At 38.1% G+C, this 13142-nt stretch overlaps 1 pseudogene; it reads left to right on the top strand.

Annotated features, from left to right (window-relative positions):
* The first annotated feature begins 10167 nt into the window (after positions 1–10167).
* Positions 10168–11903, top strand: LOC114080731 (nischarin pseudogene; annotated as a pseudogene).
* The last annotated feature ends 1239 nt before the right edge of the window (positions 11904–13142 follow it).

Raw genomic sequence — 13142 nt, 5'->3', positions numbered from 1 at the left:
AATGTCTTCCTTTTCTAATCGGTGCTTTCTGAAATGAACTGGATGGCCTGACATCTACTGCTGTGTCCAGCCCAATTCTGCAGAATCCTGATAGGAGATGCCATGGCATTAAAATTTTGTAACAAAAGAGGAGGTAGAAAGTAACCATCACCTAGCACTTGGCTTCAGAATGTATGTGCTATTGATCCAGGCATCCAATTTTTTTCTGTAGTGAGGTCTGTTGTTCCCTGAAGCAAATGTATAATAATTCACTTATTTTATAGTGCAATTTCTTTGCTTAAATGTATATTTTCTTACCTACTTCTGCAAGTATAACTTGTAATCACCTATGTTAATTCTCTAAGGATTACTAAGGAAAATCCATTCCTACTTTTATTTTGCCAGATTCCTAGAAGAGATGAAATCAGATAGGGGAGAAATATCATTTTTTTTGTTACAGGCATAGAATTTTACTCAGGAATGTGAATACCGTATGTTCCTTAGAGCCTTTTTATTAAGGAATAATTTAATGATTCATTTCAAAGTGCATGCCTTTATAATCACAAAAGCAAATTTGTTCTACAATGCTGCATAAGTGATGGTGTAATCTCAAATACTAATGAATCTTTGCTGATTTCACCATGGCCCAATTTGATAGGAAGGTGGGAGTCCCAGGAAATGAGTCAATGCAAATTCAGAAGCATGAGAGGTGACAGTAATTTAGTGTTCATATGAATTGACAGGTTAAAAAAATTGTAAATCCTCATTATACATATAATTTCTAAACTCATAGACTGAGAAAAGAAAAAGAGAATGCCTTATAATATGTTGGAATTGGGAAAAAATTAAAAGATCTTGGAATTGGGATACATTTTACTGTTTTTCAATTATTATAATATTTTAAATTATGATGTACAATATGGTAGCCACTAGTTATATGTGGCTGTTAAGCATTTGATTTTGGCTAATGTATGTAGAAGCTGAATTTGAATTATATTTAATTTTAATTCATTTGAATCTAAAAACTCGGGTTTGGTTTTATTATTATAAAACATAGGTATGTTTGAAATAACTTGCTTTTGTGAATTTGTTTTTACCTAGTTAACAAACACATTCATGGAAGACTTAATCTCTCCCTTAGAATTGCTCAGATTCTAGGTAGGGAGACTGATAAACAATTAGATACAAATTAAGCACGATTTATGAACACAGGCTATGAAACATGGCTCTGATGTTGAGGAATCAAAGAAACTAAAAGGAAATAAAGATCTTTCAAAATTCATAAGATAGTACACAAATTTTAAACCATAAACTGCAATACATAAACCATATAAGAAGTTTCTATATAGAAGTTAGAATGGAAGTTTGAGGAGAGAATTCATTGGAAAATTCATAGTTTATTTTTTTAATTAATTTAGTTTTTTGAGAGCAGATTTAGTTTCAAAGCAAAGTTGAATTAAGTACAGAGTTCATTCCCTACCCCAATATTTGCCCAGTCTCCCCCAACTATCAACACCCCCCAGTAGAATGATACTTTTGTTATAATCAATTAACTAACATTGACTCATCGTTATTACCCAAAGTTCACAGTGTTTTATAGCGTCCAGCTAGGCCATGTACATTCCCTGGGTTTTGACAAATGTATAAGGACACATTCCTTATTTTAATGAAAAAAAAAATGATTGAGATGGATTAACTTAAGGAAGTTTATTTAAGCAAGTAAAATATTCACAAACTAGGCAGTAATCTGCATAAGGAGTTGGTTCAGAATGCCTTACTCTACCAAATGTGCAGGTTATATTTAAAGTCAGAGAAAAGGAGGTCACACAGAAGCAATCTAATTGACCACAGTTTACAACTGTCTTATGTAGTCATGTTTTGGTAGTTAGTGACTGAAGGTTTAGCTGCTATGATTGTCTGAGACTCTATTTCTTTGTTCTAGCATATACTCATGAGTTAGGTTATAAGTCATATACATCAAGCCAAGGTGCATTTCACTATAAATGGATGTCACATTGGACCAATCTTTATCATCCAATCACAGAGCCAGATTTAGGCCAAATTTAAGCAAATTTAACAATAATATCATATTTCTATATATGGAGTAGTTTCATTGCCTTCCAAATTCTCAGCTCTGCCTATTCATTCTTCCTTCTCCTTTAGCTTCTGATCTTTTCACTTTCTTTTTATGAATCTATTTTTAACACAAATTCTCTATAGAGCTAATATAGATGAAGTATTCTTAATGAAAATTTAGCATTTATTTTGGGATGTGTTATAAGTATAAAATATAAATCAGATTTTGAAGATAATATAAAAATTTGAAAGTTTCAATAATTTTTCATATTGATTATGTATCAAAATGGTAACTATTGGGGGCATATTGAATAAAATAAAATGTTCCCTTAAAATTGATTTTATTTGTTTATTTTATTTTTTAATGTAGCTACAAAATTTTTAATTATGTATAGGGTTTATATTATTAGACAGTGTTAACTGAATTCCAGCAATATCGTTAATTCAGAGATCAAGCATTTCCCAGACATTATGAGTAAACTGCCTTACATTCTTTTTGATTAAATTAATAGTAGATTAAAATTTAAGAAGTTTGCCTGAAAAGATACAATTCATCGTTGACTAAGATTAAATCACCCTAGGTTGTTTTGTGGCTCCAGTGAGGTGATATAGGAAATTTTAACATTTCAATCATTAAAGATTCACCATGAGTTTCTGTTTTTACTGATATCCATGGGCCTTATAATCATACGACCCTATTCTACCCATGAATACCACCCTTTATAGTGTCCTCAGCTCTTTGATATATATCTTCTTCCTTTTAGGCCCTTGATCTAATAACAGATGCTAGATTTTCCCCAAGAAATGAAAGTAGGCAGCTATGAACTAGTTTATTTTTATCCTGAACTGACAGTTTTCCTCTTCTTTCTACCTTGTCATACATTAAATATGAAATCAGAAGGCAGGAGGGAGGAGAAGACACCACAAAGGGGTTTTAGAGAAAGAATAAGTGGAAGGTTACACACCTGTACACTCTCTCTTCCTCAGCTCTTAGATCCCCAGATTCTTAAGGGGGAAAAGCACTTAAAAATGCTATATTGGTACTCACTCTAAATCTACAATTTCTCCTCTCTCTGTGCTTCTACAATAGGGTGGAGGTTGGTGGAGGAAGAAGGAGAATAGAGTCCTTAAAAGTGTTCTTATTTTTACTCACTCTGTTCTTGAATCCTGCACATATGTGCAGAAGGACATAAAGAAGCTTTGCCTGAATTTGTTTGGTTTCAGCCCACATTCTTAGGCCAGCTTTATTTGGTCCTCCAAATTGGGCAATTTTCAGTAAAATGTAGACTAATATACAACAAAACAGCAAAACTATTTTTAATGGGCACAGAGGTTTGATGATGATATGCTATGATATGCCCCCCACAGTATTTACAGGGACCGAGAGTGATATCTGAAAAATACAGACATCTATTTAATTTTAATATCTACTACTCTCCTTTCCAAAATGAATAGAAAGATGGTACGGCTTTCTTTAACCTGCAAGCTTTATTTTTAAGAAACCAAATGATTGCACAATTGTGATGAGCACTTAATGAATAAACTAAATGTAGTTCTGATTTTAAAGTCCAACCAAGCTGAGGAGTCACTTTCTGTTCACCCAGTGCACCACGCTGGATCTCCTTTCATGATGGTTCATTCTGTTTGGAATTGTCTTCTCACCCCATGCCTACAAATGCTCACCAAGCTCCTCTTTATCCTTCCAGTCTCAATTTAACTGGACTCAGGAGGCAGAGTACAGTGTAGTATAAAGTCAAAATTAAAATAATGATTTGAATACTCTTTTCTTAAAACTAGTAAAGCAGTAAGAAGCTAGGAGAAAGTGACAAAGGTTGAATCATCTATAAATACTCTGAACTCCAGAGTAGCCTGAAGGCACCTCTTTACTACACTTGCAAGTTACTCTGTACCTCTTCATAGACCTAACACAATTACAGTTATTTGTTTGCTACCTGTCTCAGTGGCTCAGCTTAGAACCAAAATAAGCTCTTGTGGGAAAATACTAGTCTGAACTTTATTCCCAATGCCTAGCACAGTTCCTGGAATATAGTAGGTACTAAATAAAGATTTATTGAGCAAATTAACAAATAAATGCAAGAATAAGGAGGTTACATGTCATGCTCATCACTAATGCTTTACTAGAAAGGACATTTTGGGAAATAGACCACAAGTGCATCTATAAGGAATGATAAAAATCAATGAGAAAGGTATCTCATTTACTTTTCAATATAAAGTGCTTCAATGTCAAAAGTCTGTTCTTTAACCAACTGCTGAGATATGTTATTGTAAATGAGCTCAATCACAATCTATATAGCAAGAAGTCAGTTAAAAAATCTAAAGTTCATAAATTTATCACTGAGTATATATGTGTATGCTTATGATGTACTATTAACATAAAAAAATGAAACAAATTGATTAAAATTAATTGACTGTGGTGAGTGGATCTTAGGTTGATTTAAATGTCTTTTGGTTCATTTGTAAGTTCTTCCGTATTATTATTTCTAAATCGTGTTTGCATTTCCTTGACCAAAAAACAACTCTTTTCTTATCTGTTGTTAATGAATCAGTTCCAGTAGTTAGTCTCTCCTTTCCCATTTAGCATTTTCTCCTTTATAAAATGTCATCTTTTATAATACTAAATATCATATTTTCCAAACTAAATTACAAGGTTCTTGACACCATATCCATGTCATGCAAATCTTTTATAATCCTCATAAGGCACATTGCAAACTCTCCTACATACCAATATCTGTTAACAGATTGAAGGTTATGACTTTACATCAAATGTACCAAATTTCTAATTTAATTTTCATTTATCTTTCACATTCCCTATAGAGTCCATTATTATAAACATCTTCAGAGCTTTGGGTATTTCCATATCAATTTTCTAATTAAGTGAATATCATAAGAACATATTATGAAGATACAGGACTTAATATATGTGGGAACAGCTTAAGTATGTTGGTGTTCCCAGCCAAAGGCATGATAACAATTCTAAGAATACAGCCAAGGAACCTATAATCCAATGCTAACAGAAATAATAACAACAACAATAATAACATCATAGAACTTTTGCATATAGCTCAGTAATTATCCATAAAATAGTCCACTGTATTATACTGAAAAGTCAAAATTAAAATGATTGGGCAATTAAGAATTCAAGATGGTAAACTAAAAGCACCTATTATTTGTATGTTTCTCCAATAGACAGAACCAAAAAATATATGTGTAGATACTTTTCAGGTGGGTGGCAACAGAGGAGTGCTGGGATTCCACAGGAGAAAGAGACCTGGAGAAATGCACAGATTTTGGTAAATAGAGTAGTGGGAGCAACAGAGCACTCCAGCACTGATTGTATGGCAACATACAAGGGGATGGGTAATTCCCCTTGTCAGGGAACAGATGAAAGAAGGAGAGTTCCAGTGAGCTCCATTAGTACAGAATTCAGTACCTTACAGACATAACATCTAAACAGATCAAAGACCTGGGAACAGCATAGGGAGTTGATTCTAAAGACATTATTTGTATTTCCCAGCATATTCTCATGGAGCTATAACCATGAGCCATTTTGAGATGGGTCTTATTGTCTGAGCTTACTGGTCTGTGGATAAGAGGTCCCTGAATTCCTCTATCTCTGGGACCCTGGATCCAGGGGCAATTACATTTCGCTAGCTCATTGGGTGGCATCCTTATGAGACAGTTCAGCCTGAAGAAGCAACTCTGGCACAAACTCACAAACTCGGACACAAACCTGCACTCCCTCTTTCCAGTGTGCAAATTCTGCATTAGGGGACCTCACTGGAACTCCCCTCTTTCACCTATTCCCTGATAAGTAGAATTATTCATCCCCTTGTGTGCTTCCATGCAGTGAGAAGCTGGAATCTTATACCGTGGAGAGAGAAGACTCTTCCCTTTAATACTGGTGGTTTAAGAAACTTCTTAACAGAGTGAAGTCTGAAGGGGAGTGAAAATTCACATGTGAATTTTGGGTGGCAGATTACATGGGATCCACCACCATTCTTCCCAACACAGATCTTTGCATCTTCAACAGATCTTGACACCCACTGGGGTAACTGGGGACATGGAACCACCCAAATATTTGCCCTGAACTCAAGGTGTGCAGCACAGAAAGCTCTAGAGAGAATCTTTGCTTAGTGAGCTCCACATTCCTTGTTAGCTCATTAACATGCTAAAACACAAGCATTTGCCCTGCCCTTGAAGTGTGTAGCCCAAAAAGCTATGGAGAAAATCTTCACCTTGTGAGTTCTGCAATCTGCACTCCCTCCTTCCAGCATGCAAAGCAGCCCAGAGGAATTCCAACTAGTGTCAGACACAGATCATTCCTGCTAGTCACATGGTGAGAACAACAATAGAAAGAAGTGGGGGATGAATAACTCCACTTTGTCCACTGGACACATAAAAAGACACAAGAGAAGGTTTTGATTGGCATAGAGTGCAGTCATCTACACTCATCTCCTCCCTAACCCCGAGAGAAAGGAAGTTTTATGACTTTTTTTCTTTTTCTTTTAATTTTTTGCTTTCTTTTCCCCTCTTTCTTTTTAAAGTTCATCTCCACCTTTTTTTCTTTCTCAAGTTTCAATATTATTTTTTTATCTTTTCATTTTATTCTATACCCACCCTTATCTGTTATTGTTGCTGCTATTGTTTCATCCTCTCTCACCCCTTTCTCTCTCCAGGATTAAGTCCAGGACTTTGTACACATTGATGGGTGCTCTGCCACTGAGATACACTCCCAGCCCAGCTGAGAGTAATTGTTCCTAGCTCCAGCCATGACCTAATCCTGCTCTCAAACCTTGGTGGATATATCAATAGGCAGACAATAGGGAGAATAAAAGCCCCTGCCAATGACCTGTCTCCAAGTATGCACAACTGGGAGCATCTGACATCCTGCTCATAAATAGTCACCTCACACTAATAACAGAGGAAAATAACACAACTGCTGTAAACATTGCACCTATGAGGGTCCTCAGCTGTGGTTGCTCCTACATCCTGTTAGATTGCTGACAAGACTGCATGTGAGTGCCACAGAGAAGAAGCCCTAATCCTAGTCTCCATATCTCCATATGAAATACTAGGAATTGCATTAGTGCTTAAACAGAGAGAAAAAGTTCTAGGCCCCTCACTATGATTGGAACAGCCAGCATCATACTGGCTCTGTTACTGCTTTCAAGTAACAGAGTTAGTATCAACAGTTCCCATAGAAACCCATACTACTTCATAGGGATTTCCACTCTCAATATAGGAGGGCCTACTCCACATACTCTGCTCTCTATGCTGCATCTGCCTGAATTACCAGAGGGATTTCACTCTTGCAAAACCTATAGAGAAAGTGAGTCCCTCAAGCTGGTACAGTATACATTGGGTCAAAACGCACATAATCATAGCCAAAGAAGCCACAGAGAGCTTACACTAAGAAGTTCAATTGGAATTAAAATCAGTACCACACAACAAACACCCCAAGGCACAGCATCAGGAAAAGGCCACCGACTAAGAAGGCCCTCACTTATAAAAGTGGGAGAGATATCCATCCCAACAGATGCACAAATCTCAACATAGAAACACAGGAAATGTAAAAACACAAAGCAATATGACACTTCCTAAAGTTCCTAATTCTATGATAATAGATTCCAAACATATTGAAGTGTGTGAAATGCTGGATAAAGAATTCAAAAGAATGGTTTTTAAAATGCTCATTGAATTCCAACAGAATACAGATAAACAGTTCAATTAATTAAAGAGGTCAATGCAGGATATAAGTGACAAATTTAGTAAAAAGATAATATGAAAAAGAGCCATAAATCTTGAAATAAAAATCTCAGTGAGACAAAAATTAAAAAAAAAAAAACAAAACTCTGTTGAAATCCCCATCAACAGACTAGATACAGTGGAAGATAAAAACAGCAGAACTTAGAAACAAGGATGATGGAACAATACATTCAGATAGCTATGAAAAAATAAGAAAACATGAAAAGTACTTGTAAAGTATCTGTGACACCCTTAAAAGATCAAATGCAGACATAATGGGCAAACCCAAGGGAGAAGAGCTGCAGGCTGAATGTATTGAAAACCTAGTCAATTAAATGATAGCAGAGATTTTTCCCAAGTCTGGGGAAAGACATGGACATCCAGGTACAGGCAGCATAAGGAACTTCAAATGACATGACCAGAAAAGGGCCTTTCCACAACACAGTAAACTGTTCAATACAGGACAAAGAAAGAATATTAAAATCTTCAAGAGAGAAGCATAAGTCACTTTAAAAGGAAACTACATTTGAGTAACAGCAGACTTCTCAAAGGAAACTCTAAAGGTCAGGAGTGTATGGACTGATGTATTTCACATCTTAAAGAAAAAATAACAACCATGATTACTACACATAGCAAGGTTATCATTCAGAATCTAACAAAAATTAAAGACCTTCCAAGATAAGCATAAACTAGGGGAATTTTTGACCACTAGATCCTTACCAATGATGCTTAAGAGGAACTTACACCCAGAATATAAAATACTATAAATACAATCATAAGATCATGTGAAAGATTAAACTCATTTGAAGGGTAGACATGCAAATGAGAAATCTGAATCAAGCACTGTCAATACAGAAAACAACCAAACTTTTAAGATGAATAAGAGAGGAAGAAATGAACATAGAATATTCAAAACATCCAAAAGAAAAACAATAAAATAATGGGAACATTGATATACTTTTCCATAATAACTCTGAATGTAAATATTCTTAATTTTCTGATTAAAAGATATACACAGGCTGAATGATATAAAAAGCAAGTTCTGACAATATGTTACATACAAGAAACTTACCATATATTCCAACAAATTAAATCTAAAAGCAAAGCAAGACTATTTATATTCATCAAAATAGACTTTAGGATAAATAAGATCAATTAGAGGAAACTGGGAATATTTCTATATTTTAAGATGGGGATGCATCAAAATATAATTATTATAAATATACATACACCAAATGTCAGAGCATTCAATTTTACAAAACAAACACTATTAGATATAGAGGCATAAACACCAATACAATAATAGTGGATGACTTTGGCACCCTACTCTCACCAATAGATAGATCAGCCAGCAACAACAACAAAAAATCAGAGTTCAATTACATAAAAAATAGACTGAACAGGCATTTACAGAATATTTCATTCAACAGCTATAGAATATGCATTATTTTATCAGCAAATGGAACATTTTCCAAAATAAACCACTCACTAGTCTCACATTTTTTAATAAAATAATTGCTTTACTTTCTCTGATTGTAATGCAATGAAACCAGAGATCAACCACAAGAGAAACTACAGAAATTATACAAACACATGGAGATTGAATAACACACTATTGAGTACATAGTCATTGAAGAAAACAGATGGGAAATTAAAAGATTTTTTTAAGTCAAATTAAATTATACCAAAAGTTGTGAGATACAGTGAAGGCTGTAGTAAGAGGGAATTTTATAACAAAGAGTGCTATGTCAAAGAACAAGATAATGAAATTGCCAAACTTTTAGATAAACCAGAGAGAGAGAGAGAGAGAGAGAGAGAGAGAGAGAGAGAGAATATCCAAATAAATAGAATTAAAGGTTAAAAATATTAGACATAACAACAGACACCCTTTAAGTTCAAATGATTATTAGAGAATATTTTGAAAAACTACTTGACAATAATTTGGAAAATATAGAATAAATGGACAAATTTCTGGACACATATAACCTTCCAAAATTGAAGCAAGAGAATCTTAAAAATAAAACACTAAATAGATTAAAAACAAGTAATAAAATTGAAGCAGTAATGAAATGCCTTCCAATAAAGAAGAGCCCACGTCTGAATGGATTATAAGATTTTTAATGAAGAATTAACAGTGTTCCTCAAACTATTTCACAAAACCGAAAAAGAAAGAATCCTTCCAAATTCATTCTATGAAACCAGTATTATTCCTACATCAAAATCTGATAAAAACACAACAATAGGAAAAGAAAGAAAACTACTGATCAATATCCCTGATGAACATACATGCAGGAGTTCTCTATGAAAATTAAAAAGCACATTAAAAGAGAAAGTGGTAGAGCCAAGATGGCGGCATGGCCTGCGGCGCCATGGGGGAGGCGGGAGGGGGGCGTGGCATGCTCACCCCGCCCCCTGCTGCTGCCAGTCTGCGCCCATTGGCTTCTGTGGTGGAGGAGCCGGGAACCTGGTGGCGGTAGCTTTGGGCAGGAGCAGGAGGCCGAGCGGGCCAAAGAGGTGCGCTGTTTTGGGTTCCGAGCTAGTGGACACTTACACGCCACAGGCTTGTCCCATATGCTTCCCAGACCTAATGCTAGGGCTGTGGAGGAGGCCAAGAGGGACTTGTGCTGCTCAACAAAGGTCAGAGCAGAGATTGGTTTATATCATACAGGTCACCGATGGCAACCATGAGTGGACATGCAAGCACTGTTACAGTGACTTCCATGACCTGCATGAAAAGCTTTTGCAGAGAGAAAGATCAATAAAAATCTACTTCCTCCCAAAAAGATAATTGGGAAAAATTCCAGAAGCTTGGTGGAAAAAAGGGAGAAGGATCTGGAGGTGTACCTCCAGACTCTGCTGGCTGCCTTCCCTGGCATGGCCCCTAGAATGCTGGCCCCCTTCTTACATTTTCACGTCTATGAAATAAATGGCATTACCGCAGCATTGGATGAAGATCTCTTTGAAAAAGGAGAACAGCTCTTGGGGGCCAGTGAGGTCTTTGCCAACAGGCCCCTGCAGGTCTATGCAGTCACTGAGCAGCTGCAGCAAGGAAAACCCACGTGTGCCAGTGAGATGCCAAGACTGACCTTGGCACATTCTGGACTTCACCTGTCGCCTTAAATACCTTAAGGTTTCTGGCACAGAAGGACCTTTTGGGAACAGCAACATTCGGGAACAACTACTGCCATTTGACCTGTCCATATTCAAGTCTCTTCACCAGGTGGAGATAAGTCACTGTGATGCAAAGCACATCCGAGAACTGGTTGCCTCAAAGCCCACCTTAGCCACGATGAGTGTCCGCTTCTCAGCAACCTCAATGAAGGAAGTCCTCCTTCCTGAAGCCTCAGAATTTGATGAATGGGAGCCAGAAGGCACAACACTTGAAGGCCCTGTGACTGCCGTCATCTCCACAAGGCAGGCGTTGACCACTCTCGACCTGAACCCCAACAGCATCTCTGAGATGGAGGAGTCTGTGAAACTGACCCAAAGATTGAGTTCTTGGACCTGAGTCACAATGGATTGCTGGTCGTGGACAACCTGCAGCACCTGTACAACCTCATGCACCTTGACCTGTCCTACAACAAGCTGTCCTCCTTGGAAGGCGTTCACACCAAGCTGGGGAATATCAAGACCCTGAACCTGGCAGGCAACCTCCTGGACAGTCTGAGTGGCCTGCACAAGCTGTACTCCCTGGTCAACCTGGACGTCAGTGACAACAGGATTGAGCAGATGGAAGAGGTCAGGAGCATAGGCAGCCTCCCATATCTGGAGCATGTGGCCCTGCTGAAAAGTCCTCTGAGCATCATCCCTGACTACCAGACCAAGTTGCTTGCTCAGTTCGGAGAGTAGGCTTCTGAGGTCTGTCTGGATGACACGGCAACCACAGAGAAAGAGCTGGACACTGTGGAAGTACTAAAAGCAATTCAGAAAGCCAAGGATGTCAAGTCCAAACTGAGCAACCCAGAGAAGAAGGTTAGTGAGGATTCTTGGCTACCCCCTGTGTTGGACCCACCATGGCTCCCACCTCTGCCTCCTTGCCCCAGCCTATCCTCTCCAACCAAGGCATCTTCAGAGATGAGTGAATGAAGCAGGTCCCATGAGCATGTCTGCTGGCCCGGCCCCAACAGAAGAGGAGCAGGTGTGCCATCCCAAGTGGAGCTGAGGCTTGGGGACACGCAGGAAAGAATGCCACCCACCCCGGCTCCTGGAGACGCAGAAGTTAGTGTGAGGCCTTGGGAAACCAGTTTGACCCTATTTCAAGAGCCAGAAACACATTTCCACCCTTTGACCTGGTGACCCCGCTGGAGGGAATCTTCTCTTAGAGAGAGATCAGATGCTGGGGAGGGTTGTGAAGTGCTCCCTGCTGGCGACCCAAGGGCTGTGACATGCACACCAAAGAGGGGCAGGGAGAGGCATCTGTGGCACAGAACCCTCTGCAGCAGTCCCACCAAGGAGAGAAGATTGGCAGAAAGAAGGGAGACACTAACATTAAAGCAAAAGCCCTATGCAGAGCAGCACACTGAGGTTACCACCATGCTCTGCGGAAGAGAATGGTAAAAATGGAGTTGTGGGGCTAGGTGTCAGAGCATTTGCCTATTTGCTTTGGTCAGTCTCTTGACTGAAATTTTTTGGTTGTATTTTTTTATGTAAAAAGGAAGGAGGGTATGGATCCCTGTGAGGAAGCTTCCTTATCAATGCCATCTGCATGGAGGTCAAGCCCCTCTTTGGGGTCCCACAGCACCTGTGTAACTGTAGGCTTCTCAGAGACAGGGAGATGTGTCTGTCCCAAGGCCAAGTCTTAGTCAGCATTTGTTGAATCATTGAATCAATAAGTGAGTATGGAAAACAGCAAGTGGAGAATAAACTGGTAAAGAGCAGGCCCTGGGCGGGCAATGGGGAGGGGTGTCTCCCTGAAAGCTGCAACTACAGGCAGCACCTTATCCCCACCCTACAGTGATAAAACCTCTACAGCAGCCTAGGCCCAGCCTTATTTCCCTCATTGTCTCGCCCTGGGACACTCTGCAGAGTGGCTTCTATAGTCTGTCCCCGCTTGCTTCCCAGTCACTGGACGTTGAGACATTGTCTCAGATTTGCACCTCTCATAAATAAAACTGTAGTGGATGTCAAAAAAAAAAAAAAAAGCACATTAAAAAGATCAAGTTGCTTCCATTTCATTCCAGGGATGCAAAGATGATTCAACATATGTAAATCAATAGCACATAAAAGAATTAAGGCTAAAAATCACATGATCATCTCAATAGATGAAAACAACAACAACAACAAAAACACCTTCAATAAATTTTAACATCTCTTCATGATAA

The sequence above is a fragment of the Marmota flaviventris genome, chromosome 13 (assembly GCF_047511675.1).
Source record: "Marmota flaviventris isolate mMarFla1 chromosome 13, mMarFla1.hap1, whole genome shotgun sequence".
Taxonomy (NCBI): Eukaryota; Metazoa; Chordata; class Mammalia; order Rodentia; family Sciuridae; genus Marmota; species Marmota flaviventris.
This window is presented reverse-complemented; position numbering and strand designations above follow the sequence as displayed.